The 13,959-nt window shown below is 36.1% G+C and overlaps 1 protein-coding gene across 1 annotated transcript in view; it reads left to right on the forward strand.

Moving 5' to 3' along the window:
• Window positions 1-1,627: 1,627 nt before the first annotated feature.
• Window positions 1,628-13,959, forward strand: part of LOC105227701 (Krueppel-like factor luna) — a 361,609-nt gene continuing 349,277 nt past the window's right edge. Inside the window, exon 1 of the mRNA XM_011207192.4 lies at window positions 1,628-3,993. The gene's annotated coding sequence lies outside the window, so the exon portion shown is untranslated. The remainder of the gene's footprint in view (window positions 3,994-13,959) is intronic.

Genomic DNA, 13,959 nt, shown 5'->3' on the forward strand with positions numbered 1-13,959 from the left:
ACTTCGTAATTAACATTTTCACTTAAATTTCAAAGTTTTGGAAATAGATGCATAACAAAAGTTTTAGATCTTTAGATTATTTACAACTTTGCAATATACAATTTTTACAAAGAACTCGTACACAAGCCCTTAAAACCCTTCTGATCTTCGTCTTCATGACCTCAAACCTTCCGTAAATTAGTTTTCTTTTTTTAATTTTCTTTTCCAATTCAATACTTTCTGAATTTGGTGATCTTTTTTATAGGATAAGAAATTATTGCGATGCACTTATTTGATTAAACTAAAAACGGTTTTGAACAAATTATTTTAAGAGTGTGCCTTTTCTCCGTCCACGACTGTATATTCATATAAGATATATACGTGATAAAGTGCACGTAGCGCCAACCATATCACACTCTACAGTAGAGTATACATATACGTACATACATACATATGTATTTCTATACATAACTATAGAGATCGAACTTAGAAATGTCCAGCAACTTGCAATAGTTAGCAGACAGAAAATACCAAAAATATAAATAAAAGTATTTCCTAATTGTAAATGTTGACAACATAACAGTGTCCAACAAAGATCACTCTCAGAGAGAATTTATTTATTGTAATCAGCATGCTGTGTGGCAATTTAACAGTACAGCGCGCTGTACACTCATTAACTGTTATACTTCGATGTTAATTAACCGCAACCGCATTTATCGTATAAGAATACTGTACTAATAATACCGGTTATGGTTTGATTATGACAGCTTGGCTAACGCAAAGCGCACCGTTATCAGCACAAATTCCGATGTTATGACTGCTAAAGTCGGCTAAATTTACGCTCTTGTGTGGTTTTTCGAAATTGACTGCTCTCTCTCTGAGCAAGGCTTTTTTTTTATTTTAAATACGATATTTCAAAGACTTTATTTACTCGGGACGGGATGGCTATACTCTATCTGTCAAGTATTGAAAAACATATTGCAAGTAGTAAGTGCTTTAAGCGGCTACTAAATAATAAACGATATTTGACTTGTAGCGGTTGTTTACCGAAACCATCTAGTGGTCTCGCTTATACACAATGAAGTTCGAAATATTTTCAAATATGGGAACGAAAGTACTCAGAGAGCAAAATTGTATGTGTATGCAAAATCAAATTAGAATTCGAAGTTACCAAACAATGGCGCTCACCTACTCACATATATACCGGTTGAAGAGCATACCAGTAAAAAGTATGCAGTAGATGCGAGCAAACTCGCGTGTGCTCAGAATAAACAAACAGCAAGCGTGAGCAATCGCAACGGAAGTTCGAATTTTCGAAGTATGCGCTGTGAACACAAATGAATTGCCATGTTTTGAATGTGTGTCTGTGTGTGTGGTGTTTTCGTAAATTTTTGTTGCTCCCTATATGTATGCTTGCACTCACTAGCGTTGGCTACAATTCTAACTCTGCTGACTCTCCTCACGTCAAGCAACTCTCGTTTGCACCACCACTATCGGGCACAATTTTCGTGTGATTCTCCAGCATATTATGACCGCTACGAGGTACGCGCGTGTGTTGTGCCTTTCGGACTGACGTTTCTCTATTGGTATTGGTGCTGCTCATTCGTCTCCAACAATTCGCAGACCATCTCGCTCTCGTCGCACTTTTGCCGCATTTAGTCTTGTTTATGCCGGCTAACATGCAACATAAGCGTCGTCGTTGTCGTGTTTCAAATCGCGCGCAGCAAATATTGTTATCGTCGCCGTTTACAAACGCCGTAAGTGCAAAACGTTGCCAATCGTTATCGTCGCAGCAGCAACAGCAACAGCAAAAGTAATAGTCGTCGCAATCGTCGTCGTCGTCGTCGTCGTCAACATAGCCGTCGTATCGTCAGCAGCGTCAATCGTTGTCGCCTTTGTCTGCGGAGTCGAGTAGAGTTGTGTGGCAACGTCCTAATGTACAACAAGCGTACGTTCGTTGCTTAAAAAGTGCAAAAACCACTAGTTACTAACCTAAAGAGCTGCGCTAAAAGCTAAAGAGAGTGAAAAAACCAAGTGTGGAAATTAAAGAAATCGCAAAAAAAGCGTAAATCAGCGGTAAATTGTTCGTTAGTGAGCGTCTATAATTGCAGTGTAAACAGTCGGTAGCCACACACGGGCACATTTAAGCCCGCAGACCGTACGCCGTACACCGTAAAGTGGTAGTAGTAGCAGTCGCCGTAGCAGCGACAGCAATAGCAATAGCAACAACAGCAAAGTCAGACAAAGCGAGCAGAGCGCGTGATGCATGCGTACGCTTTTGGGCCAAGTCAAGAGCAACGAGATACAGTCAGACGTTTCGGCATCTAGTTTCCGCATGCAGTAAAAGCCGGTTAGACCGAGAATTGAAGGTTAGCGAAAATAAAAATAAGAAAGTGCTTAAAAGAAACTAGCGAATTTCATGCGTGTTTCGTGGAAAATAAAAGAGTGCCATTAGATAACGAGCGAGTGCGGTGGTGAAGAAGTTCATGTGTAATAAAACAAGACGCCGGTAAGCGTGAGTGCAGTGTTCGGCGCGTTCATTTAATGGGCCAACCAGTTTTAATGTGAAGTCACATAAAAATATTTTCCAGCTACTAGCCGGCAATAATAAAGTACGTAGATTCAGTGTAAGCGCACAACTTCGCGCTTTTGATTCAAGTCCCACACACACACACACATGTGCGACATATGGCTGTGTATGTAAGCGCCTATGTTTGCAAGAAAATTCTTCTTACTGCCTGAAGCAGCAAAAGCAAACAGTCTCTAATCGAGTTAATATCAACAGTGCCGGAGCCAGCAAGCACGTCAATAGACTGATAGCGGCGTATGCAAAAAAAACAGCAACAACAACAAGCAAGAAGCAAACAACGTATACACGCACAAGCAGCTGCTGCACGGCACAAAGAAAAAGTAAATAAAATACATATAAGAAATTTAAAAGTACACAACAACAACAATAACACTAAACAGTGCGCTGCCAACGTCTTGTGTGTGTGTATGTGTGCGCCGGCAGGTGATATGCGGTGATAAGCGCCGGTAGCAGTGACAGCAAGTGCAAGTAACAACAAGAAAGTGCGCTAGAGAAAACATTGAATCAAATGTATGGCAAAAGCAAAAACAAATACAAATAATTACAAAAGAAAGGTGTGCAAGTCAAACACAGGCGTCACAAGTTGCTCAACGCACACAGGGCTAAAATAAAGTGCAGATATCTGTGTATGCAAGTGTGTGTATGTGCTCCTGAAAAAAAAGTAGATAATAACAATAAAAATTAAAAATAAAAAATAACTATAAATATAAAAAAAAAACAAATTCAATTAGGAAGACTACTGCATTGCAAGCTATTTTTGGAAATATTATCGCTTTTTGCCAGCAAAAAAAGTTAAATTAAAAAATCTCTTAAGTTCTGAAACATGTTCTGCGAATCAATTAAAATTGCAGTGTAAAAAGAATCAAAATCAAAATCTGCAAAATTTCTATAAATTTACCATAATTCGTTTTAATTTTCGGAAAGTGCTCAGCAGTGTAAAATATTAACCGTTATAAGCGAAATTGTGCAGCATGTGTCAACAATAAATTTTAATACAATTTCATTCCGCTGTCTAGACGCCTACATATTATACTTCGCTTCATTTTCGAATTATTAATGCAAACGCGCACTTATGTGTGTGTGTGTATGCGTGTGTTCGTTTGAGCGGCGCAAATGTTTGATTGGTGCTTTATTAATTTTAGCTGAAATTTTAATTAAAAACAAAACATAAGAAAAAAATCGCCAGCAAAAACAGCAACAAAAATTGAAAGCGTCAAAATTGAAATGCGAATATCAAAAATTAACACAGAAATAGCATAAAGAAATTAAATAAAATTCAGTGGCCACAAACGCGAAATTCACATACACACATACCTACTTCACAAAGGAGAAATTATGCGTCAGCTTTGAAATAATTTATTTAGAATTTTGCGGTTGGCAATTATCAGTTGATTTTTTTTTCAACTCAACAACAACAACAGCGTGTAAGTATTTACACCGAAACTGAAATTTATTTAACTTAATCAAGTTCTTAAAATTTTGTTAAATTTATAAATATTGTAAGCACATTAATCAATTATTAATAAAATTGTGAAGATATGGAAGAACTTAAAATGCATCGTTGCCTTCTATGAAAATATTCAACAAGTCATGGCATTAAAACTGTTTTAATTTGTAAAAATTATACGAGATTTAATAAACCGCAGAAAGATAAATCAACATACATATGTATGTACATATATACACAAGCTTGAAACAGCTGTTTGCTTTGAAAATATAGAGAAATTTGAGTTTCTCAGCTGATAAATTTTAAATTGTTTTTTTTTCAATTAACTTTTTTTTGTATTACTTATTAAAAACCTGTTGCTGTTGAAGTAAAATACTTTCTAGAGATTGAATTATTGGGTATCGTAAGCCAGTCGCAACTTAATAAGTAAAACAAACATTAACTTCAATTGCACCCAGGCAAACTGCTCTTCACAATTACCATATAAAAGATTCCTTACAAGAGTTAATTTCGATCGTCGAGCTATATGCAAAAGTGGTCCGATCTGAACAATTTCTTCGGTGATTAAACTATTGCCTTAGATGTACAGTTATCTCGTCAAATGAAAAAGCTTTCCTTACAAGCACTTGATTTCGATCGTTCTGTTTGCATGGCAGCTGTATGCTATAGTGGTCCGACATCGGTGGTTTTGAGAAATTAGCAGTTTTTTTGAGGAGAAAATAATGTATGAATGTGATTATTTATAGATATCATATATCTTAAAAGATCTCCGACCATTCCTACTGGATTACCTCAGCGGGCAGAGGGTAGAATTTGCATGCGGTAAGGTATACCGGTCGTAAGTGATGCATAAAATCCCTATACACTATCTCTGCATCTGTTTTTTGGCTTACGTCGAAATTTAAGTGTAGTTTTTGTCAGAAATAGTGCTAAAATACTCAGCTTGAAGTGACATTAAAGACTTTGAATGATATTCCTTCTAATGAAAAGATATTTGAAGTTCAAGCGACAAATGTCATCTATCATTGAGTTACTGGATGCTCAACTGGATGTAGCAAAAGCTACAAAGTCTGATCGGACACTTCAATCTGGTACCACGGGGAGCAGTTAGCCCTTGGAGTTCGCTTTAATCTACTCATTATGTTTGGCCCTTTTTTTGTTAAATCAGGACCTCCAAAAAATATGGAGAATTTGAGCTTTTATAATATACAAGTGCTAGAAGAGTTGGCGCTTTCGTGTATGAAAATAATAACTACTAATGAATATCGGCGACCTAGGACATTTACCAACATTTCGAGGAATATTTATTTTCCTGCCGTAATATAATTAAATTAAAATTATAAAATCTATTAATACCCTAATTTTAATTTTAATTAATTTTTCTTGGAGGTTACATTTTTATAAGTTGATATTAAACATTTTTTCGGTTGATCTAAATTTAATCAACTTGAAAACACCCAAATTTTGTCAGTAAAAGTAGAGACATTGAGCGCAGTCATTTAATATTTTGTACACTTTGAATTTAGATCTACTAAATGCATAAAATATTTTCAAAACTTTATCTTTCATTTTCCGAAATCCTGCACAAATTTGAACTTTGCTGCCAAATACTTTAAACAGCACTCTAACACACTTGCACCAGTAACAACTAAAGGTGGCATAACATCAGTCCAACAAAAATTGAGTACACACAGCCAAAGAACAGGAGACAACGAAACTTTGGAATTCTAACATTGATGTTCTTACTCTTTACCTGTTGGCTAACTTGATATCATGAATCATGCACTTAACGCCATTTTTAGAACAATTATAATAATCACTTTTATTAAAAGTGTTGCCAATAATGCACACAACTGTTTGACAGTCAGCACAGCAGCTGTTTTATAATAAAAATAAAACCACAAAATTGCCTTTGACGCTTATACCGTAAGCATTGTGTGTGAAGCAGAAAAAATACCGCGAACTAAGCGTTTGGTCGTAGAACCAGCAGATCAGTGTAGTTATAATAAAAATCTAATTGCTTGCAGCTCGCTTTGTGAGCGTTCTTACTCACTTGCGTTTCCAGCGAATTAAACAAGTCAGAGTGTCCACATGTGGCGTGTGGCAAGTGGCGCCCACTCGGCGCCTACTGCAGCTACTGTGTTCACAACAAACCTCTGCCACTTATTACACCCATTCGATACGGTCACACAAGATGTTTTTGCTTTTGTTTGTGTTCGGTTCGCTGTTTTCTTTATTTTCGCGAATACGATCATATCTTTATTGTTGTTGCAGCAAGAATAAATCTGTTCTGCTTTATGGCGATTTGATTTTTGCCTTTAACCACAGCTGACACCGTTGGACACATTTCATGCTCCACTTTTATTTGCACATCTACACAAACAACAAAAAATATAAATAAAAATAAAATAAAATAAAACCAAATAAAATGCCTGCGTCATCTCGTAATAAATAAAGCAGTGCAACAACAACAACATGTGAGTGCTTGTTGCTGTGAATCAGGCAATAAAAGTGAGAACTGAATTTCGTGTTTTTTCATCAGTTTTTTTGTTTTTATTTTGCTTTCGATTTTTACGTAAGTTATGGGGACAAAGTTAAGGCCATAAGTAAAGCACGAAAAAGACACAGTCTTAAGAAGTGTGCCGTAACGTTTATTTTTATATGACAAAGAAATTGTTGGCGTTCTTTTGTTTCACTTTTTCTTTAACAATTAGCTTGATATCTTTTGGCGCACATAAAACGGCATACATACATACTTACATATGTACATATCTACATATCTATATGCTATGTGCTTAATGCGTTAAATTGCCCAAAGTCCATTGTCAACTTACGGCTATAAATGCGCTTGTTTTATGGCTGTTTCTTTTTGTGCACGGCGTTGCCACTTAAATATTATTTCACAGCCACTTTTAACTGAAAGCACATTTAAGTAAAAAATTCAACGCATTTTAGTGAGTGTTTTAAGCAATTCATAAAAAGAATCATATTAATGAAAGGAAACGTATTTTAAAAGAATATTTTATAGTTTTGTTTTTAAGACAATAAATTCATTTTCAAAAATTATAGGTTAAACTTTCGGTAGAATATGTTTGAGTTGGTTTCTTAAGAGTCAAAAACTTATTTTACACAGTTCTTAGAATATTGTTCTTGAAAATATGTTAAAATATTAAACTTTATTAAACGAGTTACATATATAACATCCTATTTTTGCTGCTTTTAATTGAGTCCATCTTTTAAAAATCGTTTGAGATCGCAAGTTCACTAGAAACAAAATTACCAAAGGCCTATAAAAGCTCTTAAAAATATTTCTACAAATCAATTTAAGTGGCAACGCCATTTGCCCAATTGGAATTTTCAAGTTCACTAGAAAAAAATACCAAAGGCTATTAAAAATTCGTATACTTTTTTTTACAAATTTTTTCCAATTCGATTTAAGTGGCAACGCCATTTGGACAATTGGAATTTGCGCGACATAAAAGCTTTGGCGCAACTAATTGTTAGATAACAGCGTGCACAAATTTGCGAATTTTCGTATTTTGTCGTAAATAATTAGAATTTGAAGGGCACCGTATCACAAAGTCTACGAATCGAGCAACATTAAACGTTGATTTTTTCGAATGAACACGAAAAGAAACTGAAAGGGGTTTTTTCCAACAAAACTGCAACAAAATGTTATTTTAAAATATAACACAAAAAAAATCGTTTTAATTTAACTACATGGTCCATAAGTCTATGACGATCCGATCCTCGAGACACGTTGAACAACTGTAGTACATTAAAGGTTTAGCGATTAGCTCTGCATTATCGAATTATTCTTATCTTTTTTGCCTTTGATTGTATCCCCGATCTCCTATTAATCAACACCACATACATACGTAAATATGTATATCATAAAATAATAGTCAAAATATGCGAAAATGCTCATAAGACCAAAGAACCCTTATGATTCATATCTTCATAAGATATAACTTTGATAACCTATTAATCAAACTTCGCATATATTAGCGCTGTGTCTGTAAGCATGACTAGATGAGGTGCTAAATAAATGAATGCTCTTATAATATTCTATTTCGTAACGTATTAACTATTGTAAATTAATGAACGGCTAATGGAATTTTAAAAGTTTTGAAAATTTTAGCACAAAAATATAAATAAAACGCCAAACAGATTAACGCTTTGTCTATTGACGAGCTCTAATTACAGGAAATTTGTTTGCTTCTCAAGAAACTTAATCCAGTAATCCAAATGCGATCAGCATTTTGCGTATCAGCCATAGAACCTAACCCACCCTAACCTAGTCTAAAAAAAAACAAAAGTAAATCGAAATCAGGAAATTGTATCTTCTTATTATGTGGCCTCCCATTTTTTAGCGCTCGACGTTTGTATAATTTTAGCTCAGATTGCTTGTTACGTTTTCGATCCCATAAACACACATTCGTGGTTCTATGTACATATGTATGTATGTACTTTCATGCATGCGCAACGATTATGCTAATAGATTCCACAAGCAATAACAAAAACAGTAGCTGACTAATAAGAACCACTTGAAATTGAAACTGGAAAATTGTTTAGATAAAAATGAAGACCAGCAGCGGCAAAAAAGCGTAGCAACAACAAGCCAAAGAAGGCAAAAGCGAAACTAGTTTCTTATAGTGATCGGCACAGCGGTGACTCCTCGCCGTCGCTGATTGAGTGGGGTACGAAATATTTAGAAAAAAGTTAAAAATTGTTCATAAATGCGTGTTTTTGTTTATGTGTTTGTGCGCCTGCATGTTTGTATTTATTTATGTGTGCATGTGTGCATGTGTGTACATGGGTATATGGGGCTTGAAAATTAGCGCTGAGCATGTGTATACAATTTGCTGTGTTATTCTTTTGCTCAGATACATACCTGTATGTATGTATGTATATAAACAAACCAAAGTATTTGACTGATGGATGTTCTGCGTCAGCGGATAAGCATAAAGCATCCAAAGAGTTCACATTTGATTTGCCGAATATTTGAATAGGCGAGCCGTTTGGCGGTAATTGCTTGAACGCAGCCGGTGAAGTGATTGAAAAATTACTGTAAGTGGCAAGCATTATAACGAAAATAGCAACGCTTGTATGTGTGCGCGTGTTTTATGGCATTTTGCGCTAATTTTCAAGGGTTCATTCCATATAGCAACAGAACTTTTCCAAGTGGTTACATTGAGCGATAGGTCGTGTATGAAAAAAACATAAATTCACGAATTGATTGTTTGATGGTTTGATGTGGCTCCAAAAGGATAATGAATTTTCGAAATTTAAGCCGGAATGGAAGGAAGACTTCAAAATATACACACTTTTTGATAATATTGCCAAAAATTACGAAGTGGTGAATCGAACACATTTTTCCTAGAATATCCAATTAGAATGATAGTTTGGAAACAGCAACGACCATAAATCATGTTTTCTACTGATATTCATGTGGTTTTATATGAGTATTTATATATAATAAACTTAACGATAATCCTCGTTTCTCTTTACGGACGCGAAAGGCGCAATCCGCATACGAGACCAAGAATTTTTCGAGACTTCAAAGGCAAAGATCTTTTATGTGTTAGATCTAAAACTGCCTGGGTTCTTTTTCTTCTTTATTGGCATAGACACCGCTTACCCGGTTATAGCCGAGTTTACAACCGCGCGGCAGTTGATTTTCTTTTCTCTCTTTGGCGGCAACTAGAGATTCCAAGTATAGCCAGGTCCTTCTCCACCTGGTCTTTTCAACGAAGTGGAAGTCCGACCGACCGGCTTTTTAGAAAAGCAAACAGATATGAAAATTTTCGTTTGAATTATGTTCATTGTCAGATATTATTTATAACATTAAAGACACAAAATTCTTAATTCAAATTAATACACTAACAATTATCAATAACAAGCTAAAACATATTTGCAAAAAAGCAAAAATAAGAATCCCAAAAATCGTTTTTTAATTTTTAACATAAATTCTGGGATAAGTGGAGTATGGGCGGAAATCGAGATAAACCGTTTGGATGCTTAAAAAGACAACCACTTTATTCTCTTCCCCACGCAAACTAGTTTTCTATTTTTCTTTTGTTATTTCCAATAAGCTTTATCCTAACACGACTTTTTTTTACTTTTCACAATTTTCAAAGACTTCCAGCACTAATCGGATACCCTAACGCAAAAATTAAAATGGTTTATGAACGAACTCCAACTTGTCAGAATGGGTTTGGTAACTAGTCCAACAAACATACATATATATGTAAGTATATTTCAACTAAGCTTATAGCCAAAAAATAAGTATATACTTATATATCCCAAATATTGGAAAATAATGTGAAAAAAATATTATTTAGCAAAACTAAGAGCTCCTTTATTAAAAAGGGGGTCTCTAGTCCTAGGCTGTTGTTACTTTCTCATTGAGGGGCGATTTTTATCTATGGCTACTCAGAGAATACTTGGTGTAAGACCGCAAGTCGTGAGCTGCTTGAGCCATGTGTAAAAGAATCGTTTCTGGCCACTCCGAAGTGAATGGCGCTCATAGAACTACCTCACTTACGTGAACTTCTAGTCTAGTCCATCCTCCTTAAAGCGAAGCAAATGGGTTTGGTAGTGAACGAGGGCAAAGCGAAATATTTCAATCAAATCTTCAAACGAACAGTCGTCACACTCGCGACTTTGCTCCCACGTCACTGTTGACAGTCATAACTTTGAAGTCGTAGATACTTTCGTCAATCTTGGAACCATTCTTAACACCAACAATAATGTCAACCACAAAATCCAACACAGGATAACTCTTTCCACCACGTTATGATAAAGCTAGGTTTTCAAAAAAGTTTTATCTCGTCAGCTTAAAATTTTAATAAAGAATATTTCTCATTAAAAATATCAAGAACAGGTTTGAACAGCATTGGCTCCCGAAAAGCCCACAAATGAATCAGAAAAAATGTTATTGTATATCACTCGTTGTGTGTGCACTGTTACTGAGAAAAGTGATACACATTCAACAAATATTGGCGAACAGCGCAAAAAGACAGCGAGCAGAGTGATGGCGAATCGATGATCACATCAAGTCCTTATCGTTAGTAGGTCAAAAAATCTCTTAAACATCACATATTTATAATTGCAACATAAGTTACATCATACATATAATTGAGCTAGAGACATACACAATTACATCCATACATAAACATAGGTATGTATGTATATACTTGTAATTACATAAGTATATCTCTAATAAGATTTTCGCAAATGGAATTCGCTGTTTTATTCGTTTTAATTAATAGCTATGCAGGCATTTAAAGAATTGAAATGGAATTTGTACTTGATTAGCTTAATAAGAGAATCTTGGCATATACACATAAGTACATACATACATATGTATACTTATGGAAGCTTAAAAAATACTCAAGTTGTTCACTTATGGAAATACTATATACAGACACCTTCATGATCTCTTTCTTATAACTTGAAGTTTCTTCAACAAATCCTGCGCATTTATCACATCCCTGTCCTTCAAATATTTCCCTACAAATCCATTGTTTCAGCTCACAACCTCATTTGTTCTGCTGATTTGTTGCACAAGCAACGACAACAATTTCATTAAGTTCGCTTCAATGCCACTGAGTATGGTTGCATGCCACTTGGGTACTGTCAATTTGAAAATCCGAAAAAGTCTCCCCTTCGTTACACGAGCAGCGTCTAACAATGGCCACTAATATGTTGCACATGATAGATGCATGCTAAACGCATGACTAATAACAACAATAAATTCGTACTTTCCTGTATGCAACGCGCACACAAATGACATTGCCACAAGGCGGCTGAATGCCGTCGTGTTGCATGTGCGTTACTTCAGTGCCACGCATTTCGACTTTTTCGCTTTCAATAACATTGCGAAAATTCGTGTTTCCCGCTACTTTTTGCGGCATGCAACATGCGTAGCACTTGCTGCCACACACTTTGGCATAGTCGCACATGGAAATCGCTGAAGTGGCGGAAATGTGCAAAAAAGGAAATGCCTATAAATGCGTGCTAATGCGTCCATGCGACAAATATGCGGCAAGCAGTGTGACGGCATCAATTGGAGTGCTTAAAAGCAACGCTAAGTCCGGAAAATCGAATTTGATGCGCCAAAGCTAATGAATGGAGAGGAAAACGCGCCGCATTGAGATGAGCGGATGCGAAAAGAAAAGCGAAGCGCTTGCCGGCAACGTGCGACAAATCGTGGAAGAGCAGAGACATCGTGAGAAAATTATGTTGCACATTGGAATGTGAAATTGAGAAAAATACAAATTTATTTTTGTGTTAGTTTTCGAGTGTGTGCGTTTCATGTATGTGGGGCATGCACCGCTAGTTTTGTTGCATGCAAGCAGCAGACAACACGAGTGTAAACAATTCGTTGAAGATGCCGCGTCACTAATGCTAGTATTTGTACGTGCTAACACACATTTGTGGTAGTTGCAAGAGCATACATATGAAGGGGGAAGCGGGGAGACAACCGAGGTGAGCGTAAATGGCCGTTGGTGAGAGGAAACCGTGGCAAATCAAGTTCATGGCATGCAACGTCGACCTTGTTTATTGTAATAAATCGGTGCCGAGGCGGCGGCGGATTACGGTGAGCGAGGCAGTGCAGGAAGATGCTGAAAGTAAACCAAACAACAACAACAACGAAACTTGCCACGAGAAAAGCACATGCGTGTAAATATGGGCAGACATGTGAGGAAAGCAGCTGAATAAAAAGTCATAATGCGACGCAAGTGAAATAGAATTTTCCGCTATTGCGTGTTGCACACACCAGCGACCAGTTGTTTGTTTTTTGTTGTGTTTGATATTAACATTGTTTTCGCTTTTTTAATTGTATGTTGTCAAGGCTTGTTGTTATATTATATATGGAAAAGTTGCTGGCTGGCTGCTTGTGGCGGCTACTGTTGCATGTGGCAGCTATGAATTTCAATACAACAAACTTGCCACAAAGGCAGAACAAAAACAAATAAGCAACAAAAGGTAGCGTGAAGCAACATCGGAGCCGCATTCATACCACTTGTATATAATATACACCAATACATACACACATATTAGGTACATGTGTATGTATAAGCCTATAAAAGAAACAGAGAAGCACATGAAAAGTGATAAAAGTGTTGGAAAACAGCAATGAGAGAGTGTTCGTAACAAGTCAAACGCCAGCACAAGAGAGTCAAAACAAAAACAACAGCAACAAAAGCGCATTAATAGCATCAAAGCAAAAGGCAACGCATTATAATGCACCTACACCCTATAAACAACGTAAAACCCTATACACAACAAATATACACCCATACCAGCTCGTGACGCTGTTTACACAAACAAACCAGTAGCAAGGTGATGCAGCCAAGTCAAAGTTGAAAAACATAAAACAGAAATATGTGTAAAGAGGCACATAGGTGAGGGGTGTACCGAGTCAACAGTGAAGTGAAGCGGTGTGAAGGAAGAAACGCAATTTTTGAAATGTTGTGCGTACGCTGAGGAACACAAGCGCACAAGCAAAGCCGGATGTTAATGGCTCTCAAATAAACACATTCCCATACATGCGTTCATACATATTACTTGATGTGTGTATGTATATGTGAATGCACATAAGTGTGTACCATATAGACATATGCACGTTCTGCTCTATTGGGAATTCATATGAAACAAGAAGCAGAAAGTAGAAAAAAATTAATGCAAATTTAAATAATATATGAAATGCAGAAAATAGAATGACGACTCGGCTGATAAAAAGATGTTTAAACCAGATTTTGCAACCTTTTACCGATGCACAAGTCTGAGAGAGATACATATATGTGACCAAAATGCAAGGAGACTTTTCCTACTAATTTTTCATATTTATTTTCATTAAAATTTTTGTAAGAACTCACAATATACGCTATGCTTACAAATATCTTTCAGATAGGACTTTTAAAATAAATAGCTT

This window comes from Bactrocera dorsalis, chromosome 3, assembly GCF_023373825.1.
Source record: "Bactrocera dorsalis isolate Fly_Bdor chromosome 3, ASM2337382v1, whole genome shotgun sequence".
NCBI classification, from domain to species: domain Eukaryota; kingdom Metazoa; phylum Arthropoda; class Insecta; order Diptera; family Tephritidae; genus Bactrocera; species Bactrocera dorsalis.